Source organism: Mesocricetus auratus, unplaced genomic scaffold (genome assembly GCF_017639785.1).
Source record: "Mesocricetus auratus isolate SY011 unplaced genomic scaffold, BCM_Maur_2.0 Super-Scaffold_100037, whole genome shotgun sequence".
Taxonomy (NCBI): domain Eukaryota; kingdom Metazoa; phylum Chordata; class Mammalia; order Rodentia; family Cricetidae; genus Mesocricetus; species Mesocricetus auratus.
Window position 1 is genome coordinate 4,865,886 of NW_024429215.1, and position 22,209 is coordinate 4,888,094.

Consider the following 22,209-nt stretch of genomic DNA (forward strand, 5'->3'; position numbering starts at 1 on the left):
GACACTCCCACAACTAGAAGCCAAGCAGTAACCACTCAGCAAGACAGGGATAGCAGGAAAGTAAGACATACAAAAAGAGAGAAGGCTAAGAAGTCTGAGGCAAAATGTAGGTAGAAAGAATGAATAGAAAAAGGAGAAAAAATAAGAGAATGAGGAAAGAGAGACACTTCTATGGATTAGAAGCCAGGCAGCCACCAGTTAGCCAGACAGTCACAGAAGGAAAGTAAGATATTCAGAAAGCAAAAGGTAGAAAGCTGAGGCAAAATGTAGGCAGAGAGAAACAGATTAAAATAAGAGCTAAGATGAGGCAGAGTATTTGTAATGAAGAATAGGTATCTATGTGTTCTTTTGGAAGGTGGGTGGTGGCCCAAATAAAAAGCCTACTACAGGAAACTTCTTTCTATGCTAAACAATCAGCTACAATTTGAGAAACCTGAATCTTGGTAGAAACATCTTACAAATAAATACTAAAATAATTGGAATAAAACAAATGATTCCAGTCCCTACTTAACTGGTCTCTGTGGCTAATTATCCTTACTTCTGCTGCAGCTTCCCTAATCCTGCTCCTAATATTCCTCCAAATTGGGCCATGCATCCCCTGGTACATTACAAGTATTTTGTCTTGCCAGACAGAAAATGGCAGATTACTTGTATTTTAATTGTATTATTTGCCCATGGAGCAACTGAAAATGGAATTCCCCTATCAAGATTTGAAAGGGTGACACAAGATTGGGGGGTGAGGTGCCAACCCAACTTCATTTTATTCCAGACAGGCATTTTTAGTCTCTATCCAAGTTAAGTTTATGTTTGCTATAAAACTTACATTTGTGTTCTTCAAGTTTAGATGTCCCCACCCCATAATATGGAAATATTCTGTAGCAAAAGTTCCAGGAAAATTTTCTCAACTCCATTATATAATCCTGTATGTATTTTCTTGCTTCTGCAACCATGTATGCAGGCATCAAATCCTTCTACTTGCAGTTTTTCCCTAGAAAAATGTATGGGAAATTGGGAGTAGGCTTATCTCCTCTATCCTGCCTTAAGGGGCAGTCACTGGTCAGCTCTCTGGTTTGCACAATACCGTTTGCTTTGGTTTGGCCATAATTTGCGTGAAACGTATTTTCTCTCACTTCTGTGGAATTAACACCTAGCCATTAGCAAAACTCTTTAACTATTACTTTCTCAAGAAACTACAGTGCCTCCCGTCCTTCCTAATGTCTATTCACTGGACAAGCCAAGAGACCCAGTGTACCTCCGAGTCTACCAACAACTTCCTGTTGTTTGAGTCTGATGATACCGTCTGGGTCATGTGAGGCACCTAAAGGATGCAGGACCAAACTGAAAAGGACCCGATACCAACATTATTTACACGAATATGATTGTAATGTTAGCTAGATTTAACTTATTGTTTCATGATACTCAGATCAAGCAAGTTGAAGCTACAGATGACACCGAATGGCCTGTTTCCAAATGTGGGCCCATTATAATTGAGGTTTCATCATGCCCTAAGCCCTTCCTCTTCCTGGCTCTCTACCTCCTTCTGAGTCTTATATTTGGTATAAAAACAGGGTTGTGCCCCAATCTTCACCACCCTCTGATATGCCCCATGAAAAAGACAAGTACTGTGAATGTACAACACAGTGGGAATCTAGAGCAACAAATAATGTTCATCTTGACTCTTTTCACTGGTGCCCACTTTAAGTGTCTAGTTATACTGCAGAACGGAAAGACATGGGAGTTTGTATTTGGGGAAAGTAATGGAATGTTGTTATTTCTGTTTGTATGATGTTAATAGACCTAGTTTTCAAGAACAAGAGAGTTTCCAATCCAGAAACTTGTATTGTGAATTATAGAGTTCCCTGGAAAATTCCTGAAGAAAGATTCTGGCCTTTCAGGAACAGAAAAAATCGTGATGAATCGGATTCTATGCCATAGGATGGACCCTGAGAATAGAGTTACTAGAAATCGCTCACTCCCAGGGACCCGGATATTTGGATTCTAAACATACCTGCTGCCAGTGTTTCACCATGAATTTGAGACATTTTTCCATCCCCATTCTCAACTCTTGACAAAATTCACATCTTAGTTAATCATTCCCAGATCGATATTGGCCAGGTTTACTGATTTTGCTTGGACCTCTGGGACTCATAATAATCACTTGCCCACCCAGTTACAAATAAAATACATGGTAGCTGGGGAAAGACCAAATAAACTTTAGAGGACATCCAAGGTTGAGAACTTGTGGCATAATCCAAACCTCTAATTTAAACACCTCCTTTTATTCTGACGCCTGCTATTCTGCCTTTATTGTTAACTCATCTGGACACCAGCAATAATACTGGGCCCTGAGAATACTTGAAAAATACATACTAATGTTTTGACTGAATGTGCCTGTTCCGGTGCTTGATATACAAACTGTGTACTTTGAAAAAACGGTATTCCTCCCACTCAGTTTTGCAGCTGGCACAGCTTCTAAATAGCGATAGGTACAACAACTTTTGTCATGTTATATAAACTTTAAATAACTAATTAGAGACAGACTGCAACTGCACAGAGAGGACAAAGATGTTAATTACCAGATCCCCAGTTGAACTACATAGTCTCTAATCCTTAACCCTGAAGAAAATAACCTGACCCTCTCCCACCCACCTCAACTGGAAAGCCACCTGGAGATGGCCTCCTCCAACACCACCCTATCAGACCCTGTAATTTACAAGTCACACTATGTCCTCAAACACACCAAGTGTCCTTGACCACAGCAGTTCCCTGAGTTACAGACTGGGACTGAACAGGGAGGACCAAGTAGTGAGTGACGACCCTCAGATACTCAGGCCAGACTTCAAAAACAGTTTTTCTTTTATACACATAAATTTGGCAAGCAATAGAGATATTTTGCAAAGCATTGCAAAAAGTACGGGCATCTTGAACTAAGATTAACTTTTGTTTTGGAGAACCCTGGCAGTTTCATGCATAAGCACTTTGGACTAGATGTTTTTCAGTCTGGCCTTTTTCTCAGGTTTGGGGACCTTGGGGAATTTTCCACTATGGTGGTAGCCTTCTAAGTCTCAAGGGGGTGTATTGAAGCCTGGGTGTGTATTGGGGTCTTTCAATACATCTTTTAGTCATCCTTTATCCTTAGGTCATGATTAGTTTGTTGAAATGAAATTTCCTTAATTGAAATCTCTATGACAGAACAACTCCAGCCAATCCTTGAACTTAAACAAATGTTGAAAAAGTCCTGTATGCCCCTCATCATCCTCCATTTGAGAACTCAGGGGCTACAGCCGTACCCACTCCTTGTAAAAAGCTTTTAGAGATGACTCACAAAATTGACCTTAAATTTGCATAAAAAACAACCTTGTATAAATGCAAACAAACATTTATAAACAATATTTGGGAATGTGGGCGTCTTTCCTTTCAAACTACATTCTGATGTTAAAGGGCGCTGAAATACCAGGGGGATCATGACAAAACTCGGAAACTTGTATAAGTCCTTATTTTCAGAGTCTGTAAGGCTGCATCATCTTAGGTGTTTTAGGTGTTGAATCATTTGGGCCACTGCTTCCGCAGGTATTGTTTCATCAAGCCACAGAAGCCTGAAAGGAATCCACAGCTTTCCATTTTCTGTGGTGAAAAACCTCAATACACCCCCCCTTTTTTGAGAAGGTCACGTCAGTGGAAAATTCCCTAAGGTCCTTTCCCCTAGGCAGGGAACCAGGTCTGATTAGAAAGAACATCGGGTCCAGAGTGCTAATGAAGGAAACCGGCAGGCTGTAGAGATAAGTGTACATCTGACCTTGTGGTTTCTCCAGGGAGGATGAGTTCTGCTTGCGTTTCTGACAATCCCCTATTGCTTGCCCAGAGCTGCACCTGCAGTAGCTCCACTCCTTACAATACCTGTATTACTTTGCTTGCCATAATTATGTATATAAAAAGAAAGCTGTCCTAGGCCTTGCGCGCGTTAAGTTAGCCGAGCTGCTGAATCGCCCACAGATGCCTGTGCAAAAATTAAAAACCTCTGGCAGTTGCAGCCAACTGCCTGGTTATTGAGCTCAGGACGTCACCGGGGTATTCACTGAGCTCAGGGTGTCCAGGGTATTCAGCCTGAAGCCCGCTTACTTCAGGTCTTTCAGTGGAAACATAAACAAACACTCTTTTCCCAAGTAACCAGTCCTTATATTTAAAGTTAGAAGTCAAAGCACTTTTGAAATATATAAGTTGAATTACTTCAGCAGCATTGATAATCAAAGGTCTTTTAGTCGTTTTGTTCCTTTCTTAGCAATTAAACAGTTTAAAGACAACACAACAGCACACAGTATCCAGTCTCTCCATGTATTTTCCATTCCATATACTTTTATCTTTTCCTTTTCTTTCACTTAATACTAGTACCTCATTTATTAACTGTTACCAATTTTTAATTCACCCATTTTCAATCCATCCTCCACCTGAGAGTGATCTCTCAGGTTCCCCTTTCTTTCCCGGCCTTGCTGTCGGACGAAGGCCTGGAGATTTAACCTGGTACCCCTAACTTGGCACCCCTTTCCAATACACCCTTATAGCCTTACTTGCTGGTCAGACTTTGAGGGTGATCTCTCAGTTCTCCTTTACTTTCCTGACCTCAGTGGATCAAGCAAAAGGCTATAGATTAATTCAATACATCTTCTCCTTAGAAGGTGATCTCTCAAGCAAAAGCCTGGAGATTTGACCATTCAATTTTACTGTTAGATGTTGAGGAACAGGTTTTCAATTCTTTTCTTTCTCGAGTCTCCTCTCCTGGGTCTTCTTTCTAGCCAATCTTTCCCAGTCTTTCCACGTCTCTCTGGATCTCGGTGGGACCTCCAATTGTGGCACCTGCACCACTAGCAAGTCCAAGATATCAGGAAAAGAAAGACCAGATGTCCAGCTGTTTGTACTAAGCAAAAGCATGTGCTGCCTTTATTGCCAGGAGTGAGTGTGTATGTGTGAGGGTGTAGCTATAAGATAACTCCTAATGTCATTCCACCATAATCATAGATCGCTGCCTTGGTTAGCCACCATCAGAGAAGCTTCCTTCTGTGGAAGATGTGAACAAATGCAGAGACCTACAGATATACAATATACAGACAGTGAGAAACCTTAGGTGGAAGAAAGCATGTTTTCCTCCTGCTAAATGTTGATGTCAGTGGGGCAATATGGGGGCAGTAAGCCAGGACTAGAAAACAGGATAAACCTGTGGCTATCAGCTGACAAACAACTCAGAGACCCTGTGGGGCCTTTGCCCCAACAGTCTGACATTTGCTGACAAGTTTAACCCGAACCTATACTTGTTGTTTCTAAAATGCCGATCTGTAGACACAGTCTTCTTACAGGTACAATATGAAGACACTGGCTGTTTCCACCATCCCAAGATCTATTCCTACCATTTCCTAAAAATACACGTGTGAACATCCTTGGACGTCAAAAAAGGCAGAGACACCATAAATATGTCGGCAGTTTGTGTTCTTTAGCGTGAATTTCCACTAAATACCTGTTGTGAGCCCTTTCTTTCTTGGACTTTTTCAGGGCTTTGTCCATTGTTTTCGCATTCTCCTCCTGACATTTGGGGCAGTACCACTTGTCCTTTGGTTTATGGTTGAGTCCCAAACAAGAAAAATGGAACCACACGATGGGGCACTCATGTGTGTTGCAGTGGATCATCTCTCTACAGGAGACCTGATTGCACTGATAGTACATGGGTTCCTTGTGGACAATAGGGAGGACTGTGGAAGAAGTTCCCTCTCTGCTTTGGCCTTGGACCATTTCTTCTTCTTTGAGGTTTTTGCTGTCTTCTGCTTGGAACTTCCTCAGGTGGTGTCATCATGGTTGTGATTATTAGAAGCATTCTCTTGATTCTCATTGTTTCACTGCCTCCTGGAGCACTTGCTATTCTGCTTGTCTGCCTGAGTGTTTGCCTCACTCTTGGATTTGTTCTGAACAACCTTGCTGCTTCCGCTGGTGCTGTCACTGATGTCCTGGTGTGCTTCAAAGAGCTCCCCATGGCTGTCCATCTGCCTGGTGCCGTTCTCCACCAGTTCCCCCATTTGATTTACAGTCTGGATCTTCTCATCACCCAGCTCCGGGCTGCAGATCAGGGCCCTCAGGATTCAGAGCAGCATGTGCCTTTTCTGGGTGCCGTCTGTCTCATGCTTGAACTTCTCATAGTAGTCATCCAATTCTCTCAGGATCTCTTGGTATTTGGCATCGATTCCTGTATCAGCGAGACATTGCTTCTCTGCAGGTCGAAGGCAATGACTCCATGGAGTCCAGGTAATCCTCCACATAGCTCCCCAGGTGGATCTGCTAACCGTTGGCAGAACTCAACATGGTTCACTCCAGAGGGCCCTGGAAATTAGGTTGCTTTCTGCTTCCTCCAGCCACAGCGCCCCTCAAACAGCACTGCGAAATGCAAAGCTCTTGACCTCCAGGGCTGCCCCCCTCCCCCTGCCAATTAGGCCAGGCCAGCCTCCTTCTTAGAGGCCTCAAATAGGTAGTTTTATGCTCCCATGTAATCCCTTGAATAGGACTAATAGTCCTCCCCCACTTTAGCTCTCTCTCTCTCTCTCTCTCATTCATGATTAATCAATTGGCTTACAATTGGATTTTGACCAACATATGATGTGTGAAAAATCAATAGAAAGACTAATATGCCAGAATAAGAAGCCAACTAGGTCCTTTGATACTGCACACAGTAGAATTTTGTTACTGATTGTTAATCATTTAAAACTGGTATTGCAGTTACCAAATATCACATTCCTCAATATTTATTGTTATGTATGAGTGCTTTGCCTGCATGTATATGTGTGCACTACATACAATCCTTATGACTATTCACTTCAAACCTTGTATAACTTGACATGCATGCACTTGTGAGCCATGATATTACAACTGGAAATCAAACCTAGGTGCTTTATAAGCCTGTTCTTCAATGCTAAGACATCTCTCTGTTGCTAACCTAACAGTTTAAAAGGCTGAGAACCCCAGAAAACTTAATTAATTTTCATGACACACTGCACATTGCATGGCTTCCTCGTGTTATGAATTCATATTAGTATAAAATATTTGTGGGTAACACCAGCCTAATAGAAAGAAGGTCAAGGTCACAGTCCCTTACTAGAGGTCACTTTAATGATCCCACCACTTCAGCATTCAAGAAAAGAAGTAAGTCTGCAATCGTTAACCCTTGATATTCAATTGATATCTAATCAAGAACACTTAAGAGCAGTAAGAGTTCTGGAGGATTTGGATCCAGATCCCAGCAACCAAATGGTAACTAATAATATTCAAAATGCCAATTCCTAGTATTCAAAGTAGTATTTTGGTCTCTGTGGTTTCTGCATGTATATTAGAAAATGCAGGAAATGAAAATAAAATATTTTATAAAAGAAATCTAACCCTTATATTCTGGAATTGGGTATATTTATGCTAAAAAATATTTTGGGTACTCCTACTATAGTACAGCTTGTTCTAAGCCCAATGCTTTCCTTCAATAGAAATTTAACAGATACACAGATTTTTGATGGTCAGTATCATGAAAAATTCATACATACTACAAGACATCCATTTAACAAGCTGCTCTTCCCTTTTCAGTTCCCTATCTGTGTCTCTAATTCTACACTAATAATCCAAGATTCTTAGTCAAATCATGAGCAAAACACAGACTCTTCTCATGGCTCTACCTTAGTCTGTAGATTATTCCTAATTTTGATATTGTAAGAGTACATGGAAAATCTGAATCCCTTTGAACAGTTTTCAATATTTTTTCATATTAAAATACTACTGATCAAGACCCCCTGAATCTGGGTGTCAGTGAGGAGACCTAGGGAATCTATTGAGACTTGGGCAGCAGATCAGTACCCATCCCAAGTATACACACGGACTTTGGACTCTCATAGAACAATGTGAGGTGCACTCTCACCCTGAACTCTTGGGGAAGGGTCTAGGCCCTGCCCTATATGAAATGACAGACTATGGACACCCCCATGGAGGGCCTCACCCTCCCTGGGGGAATGAGGGGATAATGGGGGGGTTGGGGGGAGGGCACGGTAGGAGGGGAGGGAATGGGAGAGGGACCTGGAACTGACTTGTGAAGCAACCTCGTTTCTTATCTAAATTTAAACTGGAAAATAAAATATATAAAAAACATACTATATAATTTTAGGGGTGTGGTGTATGTGTGTGAGTGTTTGTATGTATGTGTTTGTGTGTGTGTCTGTGTATGTATATGTCTGTCTGTATGTGTGTGTGTCTGTAGGTGTGTGTGTGTGTGTGTGTGTATGTGTGTGTGTGTGTGTATGTGTATGTGTGTGTGTCCTTATAAACATATGTGAGTCCAGGTAATCCTGAAGCCCAGAAGAGGCCATCTGATCCCCTAGATATACTGTCCCAGATAATTTTGAAGAGTAGGTTGAAGATGCATATTGATCAAGGCCCTCTGCAAGAGCAGAAAATGACATTAACTGCTGATGCAAAAATCCTGCTTCTGAAATATTCTTTCCATTTGTTCATCGAAATGCCCCTCTCCTGTGTTCTACTCTTCTAAATGTTAGGATGCACCAGGATCCTCTTCCCTTCCATCATAAGGAGGAACATTGTTTTAACTCTGAGTATTTATCTCTATTTTTTTCTGAACACTCAACTGCCATCAAAGTCATTCATTCTCTCTGATATTAAATAAAAAACATTGCATTCATTTTGAACAGTTTTGTGTTTTTGAGCAGAAAAGAATGTTTCCACTCTGCACTATAGTCCAATGTTTAGGTCTTATAAAATCAGTAACTGAGTGATAATTTATAGGAGACAACATAGACAACAGTTGCAGCTATGATACTGCTAAGCAAGATCATTAGATGAAACAGTGAGAGTCATTCTAAAAGATATAGGTCTTGTATTGTAATTCAATATTTCTTTTTTTTTTTTTTTGGTTTTTTGAGACAGGGTTTCTCTGTATTGTTTTGGAGGCTGTCGGTCCAGCCCAGCCTCGAACTCACAGAGATCTGCCTGCCTCTGCCTCCCGAGTGCTGGGATTAAAGGCGTGCCACCACCGCCCATGAAGTCAATATATATTTGTCAGTTCGAATTAATGAAATATCACTTCTGGAAGATGATTTTTCCCTGATATTTTGCAGAGATGTTTTTCACAGGTCTCATCAAAATTATGTAGCACTTGGGAACAAAGATGCATCCCAGCATCCCAGCACTGGAAGCCAAGATGGAGAGAATTTCCACAGCGACCATGACCTTACCCTTTGTACTATGGTACACAGGGAGGAAGGTGATCCAGACACAGCAGAACAACAGCATGCTGAATGTCAAGAACTTGGCTTCATTGAATGTGTTAGGAAGATTCCTGGACAAGAAAGCCACAGTGAAGCTTGCCTGAGCCAGGCTGGCCAGGTAACCCAGGACACAGTAGAAGGCAGTGACTGAACCCTTGCTGTACACAATGATGATGTGGCCATGCTCAGAGTGAGCATCAACAGTAACAGAGGGAGGAGAAGCTCCCAACCAGACTGAACAGATAATAACTTGGATGAGAGTACAGATGGGAATGATGTAGTTAGGGCCTCCTGAAACCAGGAAGTATCTCATTCTTCTTCCAGGGGCTGTGACTTTGAAAGCCAGAAGCACAGTAACTGTTTTGGCCAACACAGTGGAAACAGCCACAGTGAATACAACTCCAAATGTGATTTGCTGTAGCATGCAGGTAGCTGAGTTTGGACGGCCAATGAAGAGCAGAGGGCAGAGGAAACAAAAGAAGAGTGAGATGAGCAAGATGTAACTGAGCTTCCGGTTATTGGCCTTAACAATGGGAGTGCCATGGTGCTTGACAAAGACCAGGATAACCACTGCAGTGAATGCAGAAAAGCACAAAGCCATTAAGGCAAGAGCCATCCCTAATGGATCATCATAGTTCAGAAAGACCACAGCTTTGTAAATGCACTGGTTCTGCTCTCTGTTAGCAAACTGGTCTTCTGGGCACTTTGCACACTTATCCACATCTGAGGGAGAGATAATGTGTCATTAGTTCACCATCTGTACTTTTATTGACAGGCGTTTCAGTTACATGTACAGCAGAAACATTGCAATGTCTTCATTTGTTGCTGACGATGTCATTGAAGGACCTTGCTGCATAGAAATGTTTCCATTATATAATGCTCATTATCTCTATTGGGAACAAAAGTAAAAAAATATGTTTTTGTCTATTTAGGTACATTGATGTGATCATGTGACATGATAACAGGAAGCATGGATCTTGTGGTACAATCTCGGGGATGTGAAGAAATGACTTACATTGGTTAACTCAAAGATGCTAAATTCATACACCACAGTTTCTCTGAGTGTTCTTAAAATCCCATATCACATGGATTCAGTGCCTTCTGAGGTCTTGCTACTTTTATGAATGCTGTCCCCTAGAGATATTGAGCCTGTGTCTTCTCATTGTACCAAAATTTTCTTACATTTTCTAGTTCAAATTTACTGGACCAAACACATTGAAACAAAAACAACTCTAAATGTTATTTACAAGTTGTATGAGTGTGTCCATATTTATAGTTGTATACACATATAAAAGTAACAAAAATGTGATGAATTTGGAAGTGGTTGGGATTATATGGAACAATTATGAGGGTAAAAGTGAGAGATGAATAATGATGGACAACTGCAAAATTAAAAAATACATCATAAACACAGCCTTAGTTCTTATGCCCACTTTCCTAAATTTCCATTTAAGAAGAACCTTTGATAAGAGGTTTCTGGATAAGGTAGGTAGTCTTCTGTCTCATTCTTAGAGTTTCTGAAATTCAAGCAAGTAATAATTTTCTTTCTTAATTCATCTTAAAGAGGCCTTGAATTTGATTATCAGCATTACATAATAAATTACATAATAATGGATCTGATTACATAATAAATCAGATCCATTGCCCTATTCTGACCTCTGTGAGTGCCTATGCATACATGGCATGCATAAACTTATGTAGGAACACATACATGCAAAAAGATAAAAAATGTGTGGAAAGATTCAAGACCCAAATCTAATCCACAAGTAATTTTAGAGAGATTAATCTCAAGGACACCTTCTATACAATTTTTTCATGCTGCACATTGATTATCAAAACTGTCTCTTTGAAAAATGCCCCCTGCCATGAATTTACAATGAGTCAAGATGTGGGTCAAAGACATAAGGAGTTTTATACAGGGACAATGGTTAGGTATTATATTCCTATAAAGCCTAACAGGAAAATAATATATTTCATTTGCGTCATTGCCTTTTAGAACCCTTCATTATGCCAGTGTGTATGGTGGGAGGAATGATCAATGTGAAACATTTGTAACTGCCTCAAATACTCACTTGTCTCATTAGAGATTTCATTTTCTGTGCAGGGGCTGCATTTAAAACAGCAAGCTGACATTCCGTCCTGCCAGAATTTTCTGAATCCAGGACCACAATCAGCACTGCACACAGAGGTTGGCATCTGAGGAAAATTAGATACATGCTGACATCAGAAGTTCCACCTACTCCTTTCATACCTTTATTTTATGCAATGTTTAGATATTTATGAGGTGGATTAATATACACCAACCGCATGAACACATTGAAAATGTACAGTTCAAAAGACGTAGATTAGCTTAAATAAAAAATTCTCTTTTTCAGAGCAGTCTGTCCTCCCAACTGTGAAGCATTTTATTAATTGTTAATGGGCCGTCCTGCCCTTTAGCAAAGCTGTATGAGAAAAACAAGCAGAGAAAGCCAATTAGCAGTGTTTCTTCAAGGTCTATGTTTTAGCTGAAATCTCCAGATTCCTGACTTATCTTGCCTTGACTGTATCCCATGAGCCAAATCACCCATTCTCTATCAATTTACTTGTCACACCTGCTGAGCAGCCTGCATCCGAGAATGTAGCAAGGTGGTCGGGATAGATGACACAGAGATCAGTCGGTTGCTTTAAGAAAACTTTATGCTCCCCAAGTCAGTTTAGGAGAACTCCCCAAGTCGGCTTAGGAGAACAGCTCCCCAAGAAAAAACGCTTCCCTTTTTAAGGACTTCTGCCATCCATCTACATACAATTCTCCAACAGCTCTCCCAGACTTCTCACCCTCCTGGCTGGTGGTTTAATCTCCAGCTGGCCCCAGAATCCTGGAGAAACCTCAGGGAGCAGGAAGAAGCATCTAGCCTTAGGGGTGATCAAAGTCGTGGTGTTTCAGTGAGCAAGCCCTTATCTAAGCCCTATCAAGAGCTTTATAGCACTGAATTGTTTTCTGTAAACATTATCTCACAGCTGCCTGCTCCCAGGCTGAATGGGAAGTGGGTTTCTGCTCAAGGTCTGGTGTCCCCGCATTTACTTATGGTCAGTGTTTGATCACAGCAGCAGAATACCAAGCTTGGAGGAATGGGCATCTCCAATAGGGGAAATATCTCCTAAAATCTCAGACAGCACACATTAAATCGATAGCACAGCAACGCATGACAAACACAGATTAAAGAGCAAAGAGGTGAATAGGCAGAGCCCAGAGTGGGGTTTTTTGGTGAGGAATTGTTGAATTGATATGTAGTGAGTAGGAAGGTGTAGTGTTTCCCAGTGTGGAAAGTTCTACATAGACTACAAATGCAAAAAGCAGGGGGCACTGAGTAAAAGCTAGATTGTCTAAAGTTAATGGATGGATTTCTGAATTTAAAAATGTATATATAATCTTTGTATTACCATGAACCTGGTGATGGACATCTATATGCTGCATTAGATGGTTTCTGATTCTTGCTTGCTCACTTTGAATCTTTTCTTTTGAGTTAAGTTCTATGTGAAAACAACAGCATCTCCTAAACATAGAATCATCTAATGCTCTTCACAAATATAGATAACTGCAATGCTTCTTTTGTTGTTGTTTTTGAGGAAAGAGGGTCAGTGAGCATCTTTGGTTTACCTAAACTCCCCATGCAGAGCAGGCCATATTTCCTTCCTTCATTGTTTGTATGTCTCCTTATTCATTAATTTTTAATTTGATATTATTTCAAGGATTATCTTGAAAAAGTGTGAATTTTCTGCTCATTTCATTAACATTAGGGGTTGCATGTGGATCTCTGTCTTGCTGGAACTCACTGTGTAGGCTAGACTGCCTATTAAAAGGGTTGCCTGCCTCTGTGTCCAAAGAGCATGAATTAAAGACATGCAGAATGACACAAAGTCACCTGGCTCTATCTCATTTTAATGGATATTCTTTGTTTTTTTTTTTTGCTCTATGTTGTACAATGTGGTGAATATGTTTGCCACAGAAATCCTCAATATGTCAAGATGTGTTTGTTCTATTCTGTCAGGCTTTGCTTCTTTTGTGTGTGTGCTTTTTTATTTAAGTTGGAATGGAGGCTGGACTTTAAGAGCCCTTTCTGCGCTGGGCGTTGCCTTTAATCCCAGCACTCGGGAGGCAGAGGCAGGCGGATCTCTGTGAGTTCGAGGCCAGCCTGGTCTACAAAGTGAGTTCTAGGACAACCTCCAAAGCCACAGAGAAACCCTGTCTCGAAAAAAACAAAACAAAACAAAGAAACCAAAAATGAGCCCTTTCTGCACAATTGTAGATAATAATTGTATTCTATCCTTGAGTTTATTTATATGGTATATTACTTTAACTTCTGTATATACTGAAGCATGCTTACATCCCTGGATTGAAGTCATCTTGGTTGCAGAGACTTATCTTTCTGTTGTGATTGTTGAGATATCTTGGGAGGCATTACGGGCAGAATTATTATATCCATGTCCATCAAGAGACTGTTCTCTAGCTTTACTTTTTTCAATTTCCTTTTATAGAATGCTTTCCCCCCTTTTATAGAAGGTTTATCACATTATTTTCCCCATGAATATAACAAAGTAATGTTTGTTTGCTTCTTTAAACAATTTTTATTGTCTGTGCATTTTGATTTGAAAATATGACCAATAACACTCAATTCTACTTGGAAATTATTTGTAAATTATTGCTCTTTTATTGTTATTACAATATTTGATACTTTTTTGGTTTTTCGAGACAGGGTTTCTCTGCCTCCCAAGTGCTGGGATTAAAGGCATGCGCCACCAGTGCCTGGAATATTTGATACTTTTATAAAACTTATATTCTGACTGATGTTCTAATGCTGGCTCTATGTTCCTTTGACCTCTTGAGATTATCTTGCTTTTTATTCTGAAGGTGTTCTTCAAGTACTTCAATAGTGTTGCTTCATTTGTTATGGATTCTGTAATGGTCTTCATTACTGAAATTTGTTTTGCCTCCTTCTATATTTAGGGATATTTTTGATTGGTATAGTAAACAGGGTTTGTGGCATATGTCTCTAATTATTTGAAATATATCACTTTTACTCCCCTCCTTTAAGAGTGTTCTCAGTAGAATCTGCTGATATCCAGATGTAGTGTTTCTATGACTGGAATTCTCTCCTGCAGCCCTCAGTTTTCATTCTTTTCTACAAAAGCAATTTTAGATAAAAATAATTCAAGGGCTCCTTCTTTCGTGATGATATTTAAGTGTATTGCATATAGAAAGCCACATATCATGGTGTATTTCAGAAAATTACACCTACATTTTATTGGATACAATGTTGAAGAATTTAGTGAGTCCTTCTCCTCTTGGGCTTATGGTTTGTAAATTTTATTTTTAATCATATTGTCTTGATTTCCTATGCTTTTCTTGATGCCTTTTGTATTATTTTTGTAAAATTTTGAATTTTCTAATTCTTACTCCTGGTCTTCAAGTTTCACATCCTCCCTTCAAATTACAGTGTTCTATTAGTGAGAATTTTTCCTGAGATTTTTACTATATATTTTTACTTTACTTTTAAATGATTTTAAAAACTTTTTAATTATTGTGTACCTTTATTGAAATGTTTTGTCATATGTTCATTAAGTGTCTAATTATATACAAGATGTCATGATCCCATTGTTCCTCCAAGAAGTAATTTGTGTCTTCTTTAATTTTTCTATAACACTTTCATAATCATTCAGTTAATTTATTGTGTAGTTTGTCATTGAGCATACTCTCATTTAAGTCTATGACTGTAGGATTTGGAGTCATGTTTCTTTGATATCTTCCTGTGTATTTATTTTTTGATTGTTTCTGCATTGCAATTTGCATTTCTGGGAGCAGAGCACTGGTAGAATTGCTTTCAATCCCCAGTATTTTTCCAGTGGGAGTTTCTGTAATGCTCAAGTGAGGGGTGATTAGAATAGACCTGCGGATTCATTGCTTCCCTCTAAATGGATATGTAGCTCGGTAACTACACATTCAGCTCATATGTTCTTTTCTCTGGGAATGAACCTCCTCACATTTGGAGAAAGAACAAAAACTGTAAGTTTCATACTATCTAAGCAACCTGAGATCTCACTTCAGATCATGCTTGAATACTTTCCTGAAGTTACAGTCTTTCAAAATCAACCAAATTTGCACTAGGCAGTTTGAATTGGATACATTAAAACCACCCACATCAGATTTCAACCCTATAAAATATCCATGATCAATAATGGGATATCCCATTTATAAATGTCATTTAAACAAAATTTTATTACTACCAATGCTCCAAATACAGATAAGAAAACTAGACATTCCATTATCAGTTTGAATGAACTATAAAATATTAACACAAGCAAGCAAGGTATCTCTCTTGAGAAATTTCTTTTATACTGAATGATTCAGAGCAGGAGATATGACTCAGTATTCAGTACAATGCTATTCTCATGAATAGAATTGACAATTTATTGCTTGCAGCCACTGTGTGGAACTAAGCTTTCTCCATTTCCTAGAAGCAAATATGTCTTCTGTCATCCATATGAACCACAGTGACAGCAGTTGCAAGCATACGCGAGGACAAAACACCCATACTCACAAAAAAGGAAGAAAATAGAATATCTAATATATATCATTAACTGTTAATTAATGGTTAGAGGTGATGACAATTTAGGGACTCTATATAAAATAGTTAAACAAAATTAAATAATAAAAATACATGATTCGTGTGTTTTTAATTTACTCCATCCTTACAGGAGCCTATTTTAAAACATCTGTGCCAAAGATTAAGCATAAGGGAAGAAATCACTGTTTTGTAATCCTCTGGTACCAAGAGAATTTTGTTCACTTTGCTGGAAACAATGTTAAATCATTTTTACAACCAGTTTTATATTTATATTTAAAATCAGAAACAGATTCACATATGATACTGATGCACAGTATGCATGTTGGAAATCCTCAAAAGATTCACAAAGTATCACATCAAAAAGGAAAAAAGAAAAAACAAAGTAGGTGGCTAAATATTGATTCATAATATGACAATTTATTACATTAAGCCACAATGAAGCTCAAATGGTCCAACTTGACATTGTTACTGCTGTGCAAGGGAAATCAGTAGAATTAGATCAGACCCACCTGTCTATTTCCTGTTGCCCACTCTATCATGTCTTCATATACATGGAGCTGTTGACCATGTAGAAAATTTGAGGTATACTTTCCTATCTTCACCTTAAATCTAAGACCATGTGGGACATTCCAAATCTGGAAAATATCATACTCATTCTGAAGTTCTTCTTTTGGGTTCATATATACTCTGTCCCCAACAGGATTAGTGAAGTGGGTCTTCTTCAGAAATGAGTTCAGCTGAAAAACATGCAGCATCTTATAATATGTGTGCCCTTCATTGAAATCAAGACACATTCTAATTTTATCTTAAAGACAACATTATTGAAGGGACCCAGGGGAGAAAAATCGGTGAAAGCAAATGGAGGCATAAGATTATCATAATCTTCCTAGAATTTTAGTTCCCTTAGAAGAACCTGCCAAACAAACAGAAACATACATGCAGACACCGAACATAGGTATGCAACTCTCTCTCTCTCTCTCTCTCTCTCTCTCTCTGCAACTGTCTGTCTGTCTCTCTCTCTCTCTCTCTCTCTCTCTCACACACACACACACACACACACACACACACAGACTCACATTCATACAGATACCCACAAAATACAGAATCAAACTTCTTTGTACATCCATGCCCTACCATTTTTATATAAATGCAGGCAAACATAGAGAGGCATGTGCATCCAAAAATGCATACAGAAACACAGAAAACCCATTCACAGGAATATATATATACACAAATACATACAGGGAAAAACAAACATGCACAAACACCAACAGAGAAAGGCATGGACAAACAGAAAAATTTATGCCCACATCAAAAGTCAGAGACACACATATACATATGGACACACCAATACAATTATATGTATGTGTAAGCACATAGACAGAAACATCCAAATACGCAAATAGGCTCATTCAGACACATTCACTGTCATATAAACACAGGAAGGTACACACAGAAAAAATACCCATACAAAAAGACACAAATTTGTTCTCACTTGCACAGGAAGACAAATACTCATAAAACATATATGAAAACATATACACACACAATCGTACAGAAAAATACACATATTCACACAAATACTGAGAATCATCCATTCACACACATGAATGCACATGTATGTACAGACTGAATCACAGAACTGTTGCCTGTGTAATTACTCTCAGCATGCCAATTGACTTCACCAAAGGTGACAGTAGGAGAAGAATCAGTTGAGAACACCTACAAAAAACATCCCCTACACTGACTGCAACTTACTTGACAATTAATGTACAAAGACCTCATCTAATCATGGAGAGGATTCGTGACAAAGAACTGATAATGTTTACAGTATTAGGACAGGGGTAATGTTATTCAGATGCTCAGTAACAAAATCACTGATTGTCCTTGATGCATTGTGTCTTCTGTCCCTTTGTCTTTGCATTAGAGATTTCTACCAAACTCTAGATTTACATTCTCAGCAGAAAAAATGCTCGGACATTGTTGACAGCAAATATTATCCAATAGAAAAAACACTACCTTCAAGCAGATAGAACCACGTCCTTTCCAATTGTTCATTGGCTGAGCATCTACTTGTTGAAGATCCATCTCATGTAGTGCATGGGCCAAAGCATACACAGCATTGTATATGTCATAACCACCATCACTAAAGGCCATGTTAAAAGTCCGTACCACTAACCATTCCATAGAGGCACTTAATGAGTAGTTCTTCAGTGTGGTACAGTTGGAAGTAAAGACTTCACAGTTAAAGTTCAACCACTCCATCCTTGCAAGATATTCATCTGTGTATTTGAGAGGGCTCAATGTCTGAACAAAATTTTTAAAACCAGAAATCTCACCATGATGGTGTGCAAAAGCTAGAGTCATATGTGGTGAGTCAAGCATGAAGTCTATTTTACTTATAGTCACATCCCACCGTGAGGTGATGACCCATATTCTCTGTAAACCCTGGGATGCCCACATTTGAAAGCTCACAGCAAGAGTACTGTCTGTGTCACCATAAATGATAACAACATTTGTAGATGATGTCTTGATTTCGTTATAGTACACTTCAGCCCTTGATATGTATAACTGCATGTTGATTGGGATCATATTTATGAAGGCAAAGCAGACTGTATGTTTTTCCATCTCTCTTCTCAAATATGAGAGAAACTGGGTTCCCTGATCATTGTCTGAGATGACCAGCCCTACCCACGTCCAGCTGAAATGGAGTGTGATGGACACCATGGCGAGGGCTAGAGATGTGTCCTTCGGGGCCATCTGATACAGGTAGGGAAATTGTTCACGATCACTCAAGACTGGATGGAAGGGTCCATAGGTAAGTTGAATAACCTGTGATGCAGGGAACACCATGAAGTACCATGCACTCCTAAGAACTTGTAAAGACATTTTTCTCTGCAGAGTTCTAGAGAACTACCCTGCCTAATCCCCTTAGCTATTGCTTCTTCCCTTATTTCTATTTCAAACAGGGAAAATTACAAGGCCCATCAGTCTCTGAATAATACTCACGAACTATATACATTGATATAAATATAAGGCTAACACCTTTTTTAGTATCTGAGAATGGAAACAATGGAAGCACCATTTCAGTGAAACCCAACCCATAAAAAATTACCTGTTGGGTTTTGTGGAGGTCTAGGATTGTCCCAAGTATTGCAGATGTTTCCCAGTTTGGTCCTGTAAGCGTCACTTGACACATGATACCTTCATCACAGATATAATTAGGAAAAATATCATGATCATGTTCCAAATATTGTTTGAGGCTGTACAATTGAGACATGCTCATACAATTAAATGCTGAGAAATCAAATACTAAAGATTTATTTGGTAACAGATCAGAGTTCCTGTTGACTTCATCCATGGTAAAAGCCAAGGCCAGAGCAAACTTGTAGTTCTCAGCTGCTGTTCTGTAAAAGGGTAAAGTGTTTAATATGGGCAGAGATCAATAGATGATTGTAGTCAATACAAGGACTGTCCTATACTGAGTGATATTCCCAACCTCTCGCAAATATTGAAACAAATATATTTTGTTATGAGGTTAGGAAGACATAAGGACCTGGAAACTTCAAAAGCTTTAGTGCCCATTGGGTTGGATCTTCCATAAATGAGATGTGCCATTAACATCGTCCTCAGAAAGCATTTTCACTCTCTGGTTTTTGAGAGCTTCCTTAGAAGTTAAGGTAAGTTCACAGGCATTGAACGAAGAGTAGACATGACAATCCCCATTTTAAAATTATCAATTAATATAATAAATATACATGAAGTGTTAGCTAAAGAGGTTTTATTATTTTCTTAAGAAAACTACTGAACTAGCTAAAGGTTTCAAAGATTAACAGAGGAGTACACAATAAATTTTAAATGGGAAAATTTGACTAATGGACTAACAGTTCCTGATAATTAGTGAACAATATAGTCCTCATGTCTAACTTCATCTTGCTTTTTCATTCTGGTTTATCTATTTCAAGCAAAAATCTTTTTTTAAATATTTATTGTTAAATAAATCGAAACACTAAAGATGTGTTTGGTTAAAGATGAATATGCCTGCATCCATCTGTGTGTTTGACAGGATTTATGTCAGTTTAGACCACAAAAGGGCACAGATCACATGGTTTTGAACGACAATTTCCTATAATATAGAGTGGTCTCAAATGCACAAGGATACACCTGCTGCAGGTCTTGGGTGCAGAGATTCATGCATTTACCTCACAACAGTATTGTTTGACTACTTCACATTTACACAGACATGTCATATATTCACCCTGGATATATCTGACTAACTTTTTTTCCTAGGTCACATCTTTCGAATACCTTTGCAGTTACACTAACACCACACTGGTATCCTACTGACATTTGTAGTGACATACCGTCTTATTTGTAAAATAGAAGAATATAAAGTGTAATATGTATGGGGATGTTTAATTGTATTGTAATAAAATGGGCAACAAGTCAGTTTGATGATAATATTAGCATGTTATGCTTATGTTTACAGGAAGAATAATAACTCATGTTTCTTTCTTGACAGTTCATATTCTCTGACTAATATACATAAAATACTCCTTTATTCTGAATGATTTATTCAGAGTTAAATACAATCTGTTTTCCATTTTGAAATCATACTTTTATCATGACTTTGTATATAAAAATAGACATTTAAAATAATCCTTATCAACAGAAACAAAAAGTGTCATTGGAATTTCCATAAATGCCAAAGAAATTTGAGACTAGAACTTGTGCAACTGTAACACTAACTACATCACACTAAAATTAAGCAAAAATCAGTGATTTGAGATATCATATTTGCCTATTAAACTAATGTGTTCTGTTTTAAAACAACTACCAGCAATTCACAAAATCGGCATGTGTACAGTGCCTACAATGGTAAAATATGCAGCTGAAATTCACAAAATTGCTGAATAAGAAGCATAAGAGGCATAAGAAGTAAGTATGATATAAGGGTCAGAGAATAAACAACTTATATATAAAGAAGAAAGAAACATGATTATTAAATAAGGGCAAAGATGAGCTAGTAGGTAATGCCTCTATCCCTGATCTCAAATGTTGCTAAATATCATATGCTGTAGCTGTCTCTCGGGCAAGTGTCCAGGGAAGTAGCAAGTAATCACTATTATTTGTAGTCTCACTTTTCAAAAACTACAAACATGCCATTTCCAATCCATACATTCATTCTTTATGGTAAAGGGAAAGTGGGAAACTGGACTTTGTAATTCTTAAAAACCAGTGGTTGTTCAGATATGTAAGGGAAGTATTAAGAAAGAGGACTATATTTGGAGTTCACAGGGGACAGGTTTCTTGCTTTCATTCTCTTGTCTGGTAAAGGATGCAGAATGACCACATGAAAGGATTTGTGGGGGTAAGTTAATAACTATGTGAAATATCTTTGCATTTAATGTGTGGCACAAACATTTGTAGTCTTCACACAAGCACACAGGACGAAAGGACCATCAACAGATGCTAAGGGCATTTACTTGCATGTCCTGAGAATGAAATTCATTGAAATTGTATGTGGTTTCTTTTGATGAGATGGCATTGGCTACTGTAGTATGGAGAAAGTCAAGTGGAGGGCTCTTTGTTGTGGTTCATGGTAGACACTGCTTCTTTCACTCCACACCCAGCCTTGTTAGTGGGAGTCTAACTGGAAAAAACCAGAACACATACTGGAAAACTAAAAGTGGTAAGATTGCAATTGGTCTCTCAATGAATTGGGGATCATTTCTTTGTATGGAGATTGAAAGAACAGGAAAAGAACCCAAGACTCCTCATGAAATATTCATGATGGCATTTACAAGAAAAACATAAAAATCACTTACTGTATATCCAAAATTTGGTTGAAATAGTCATTTGCCACAGGCAACTGCACCATTCTGGGGAGGAAGATACAGCCTCTCCCCAAGTAATCATCCTTGCCTTCATTCTGCTTCATTTTCCAAAAGCACCTGGGATAAATGAAACTGGCCGTGAGAAGTGGAATGTTGAGAAGCAACAAGAGGAAAATCATATTGAACATCTCTGTGCTGTGCTACACCGGAGCATACGCCATAATGTGCCATGTAGAAAAGCACATTAAATGAACTCCCATTTACTCCTACATGCTTTTATTTCTTGGTCAAATGAGAGGCTATTTCTAAATCCATGATTCATATTTCTCAAGGGGTTTTCTTAGGCCTGGATAAATCTTGAATACTCTCGTCCCTGGGGTTTTGCATCTGAGGTCCACAGTACATGTGAATAACATGGGTTGATAAATATATTTGGAGAGAGTTCAGTCTCCTGGTCCATGACATCACTCATGT

The 22,209-nt window shown here is 38.8% G+C and overlaps 2 pseudogenes; both read right to left on the reverse strand.

Moving 5' to 3' along the window:
* Positions 1–5,436: 5,436 nt before the first annotated feature.
* LOC121135305 lies at positions 5,437–6,342 on the reverse strand (annotated as a pseudogene).
* Positions 6,343–9,041: 2,699 nt separating this feature from the next.
* On the reverse strand, positions 9,042–21,923 carry LOC121135306 (annotated as a pseudogene).
* Between the last annotated feature and the right edge of the window lie 286 nt (positions 21,924–22,209).